Here is a 2507-nt window from a genome sequence, read left to right as displayed (position 1 = left end):
AACAACGTAGTGCCTCCTTTGCATGCAGCTGTGCCTTCAGCTCATGACTTGATGGATCAGCTGATGACTCAGCTGGGGACTTATCATGTATTGGACCTTGCAAATGCTTTTTTTTCTCCATTCCAGTCTCGGCTGATAGCCAAGATCAGTTTGTCTTCACATGGGAAGGAAGACAGTGGAGCTTTCAAGTATTGCCCCAAGGTTATCTGCATAGCCCAACCATCTGTTATGGTTTGGTGGCTGGGGCCCTAGCCAGGTGGACTAGGCCCAGCATGGTTATAATGTTTCACTACATTGACGATGTGTTATTAACCTCTGATTCTCTGATTCTCTTGCAGATTTAACTCAGGCAGCTCCAACACTGCTAAGTCATTTGGAACAATGTGGGTGGGCCGTGAACACAGCCAAAGTGCAAGGACCTGGGCTGTCAGTCAAATTCCTGGGAGTGGTCTGGTCGGGTAATACAATGGTCATTCCAGAAGCTATTATAGATAAGATACAGGCATACCCTCGACCTACAATGGTAGCTCAGCTTCAAATGTATTTGGGACTTTTGGGGTATTGGAGAGCTTTTGTACCCCATATGGCCCAAATGGCATGCCCACTATAAGTATTGACAGAGAAAGGAGCCCTCTGGGATTGGACTAATGAAGTAGAACAAGCTTACCAAGCTACAAAAAGGGAAATACAGCAAGTACAAGCTTTACAAGTGGCCAACCCTGCTAAGCTGTTTGAGTTAGAAGTACATATAACCCAGGAGCGGTTAAAATGGGGTTTGTGGCAGAGACAAGACTGATTCCACACACCTGTAGGATTCTGGTCTCAGCTCTGGAAGGGTGCGGAAGTGCACTACCCCCTAATAGAAAAGCAGTTAGCAGCTGTGTATTCTGCCTTGATAGCCACTGAAGCTATCACAGGAACTGCCAAAGTCCTAGTAAGAATGACATACCCCATAATAGGTTGGCTGTGGACGTGGGCAACCAACCCTAAAACGGGTAGATCTGACTCCCACTCTGTCTAAATGGGGAGCATATATAGAAAAAAGGAGCACTGTTTCAATGAGTCCTCTGTCCGAAGAGTTGCAAACTGTGCTGGGCCCAGTAGAGGTTGTGGAGAAAACTTTGACACAACCCTTACCCATGGAGGTGGAGGCTACACCTTTCCATGAGGGACAGGGACCTATCACAGAGCAAGCTTTGTATACAGATGGCTCTAGCATGGGACCTTCAGCATCATGGACAGTGGTTGCTGTCCAGCCCTTAACAGATACCATGTGGTATGAAAATGGTACAGGGCAAAGGAGTCAATGGGCTGAATTGAGAGCAGTATGGATGGTTATAAAAAATGAGCCTGGGCCATTAAGCATCTGTACTGACAGCTGGGCTGTGTTCAAAGGTTTAACCCTTTGGATCTCTACTTGGAAATATCATAAGTGGATGTTAGGCCACCGACCCCTGTGGGGACAATCCATGTGGCAAGAGTTATGGGAATTTGGGCATGAGAAAGAAGTAATTCTTTTCCATGTCACAGGACACTTCCCCTTAGCCAGTCCAGGAAATGATGAAGCTGATGCCTTGGCTAAGGTGAGATGGCTGCAGAGAGCCCCAGCTGCTGATGTAGCCCAGTGGTTACATGGACAAATGCAGCATGCTGGCAGTAAAACCATGTGGATGGTGGCTCACAGAGGGGCCCAGCCTATAAAATAGGAACATGTAGTGAATGCCCGTTGTGCTTGTCCAGTATGTGTTCAAGAGAGTCCACACCCCCAGCGGGTGCTCCATACAGATGGGTAAATAACTCAAGGAAGTGTGCCCCTGACTCGATGGCAAGAGGACTTTATCAGACCACTGTCAAGGTCAGAGAATTTCAGATACTTCTTTGCAGCTGTTGATACAGCTACTGGTCTTTTGTTTGTATGGCCTTGTAAGGCCCCAGACCAGGTAAACCTTCTGAAGGCGTTGAATACCCTTACTGCTATGTATGGCCAGGCTATAGTTATAGAAAGTGATAATGGAACCCACTTTACTGGACATGGGGTTCAGAGGTGCCCCTCCCATTTGTCCATTCAGTGCAAGTTACATGTGTCATATCATCCCCACGTGGTGGGAATGATTGAATGGTCCAATGGCCTTTTAAAAAGGGGACTAACGGGCCGGCCTGTGGCTCACTCGGGAGAATGTGGTGCTGATAACACCAAGGCCACGGGTTCGGATCCCATATAGGGATGGCCGGTTGGCTCACTGGCTGAGTGTGGTGCTGACAACACCAAGACAAGAGTTAAGAACCCCTTACCAGTCATCTTTTTTTTTTTTTTTTAAAAGATGACCGGTAAGGGGATCTTAACCCTTGACTTGGTGTTGTCAGCACCACGCTCAGCTAGTGAGCGAACCGGCCATCCCTATGTGGGATCCGAACCCGGGGCCTTGGTGTTATTAGCACCGCACTCTACCGAGTGAGCCACGGGCCGGCCCCTACCCGCCAGCTTTTTAAAAAAAAAAAAAAAAGAT

Source organism: Galeopterus variegatus, unplaced genomic scaffold, assembly GCF_000696425.1.
Source record: "Galeopterus variegatus unplaced genomic scaffold, G_variegatus-3.0.2 Scaffold1997, whole genome shotgun sequence".
NCBI classification, from domain to species: Eukaryota; Metazoa; Chordata; class Mammalia; order Dermoptera; family Cynocephalidae; genus Galeopterus; species Galeopterus variegatus.
Note: the sequence above shows the minus strand (reverse complement) of the source record.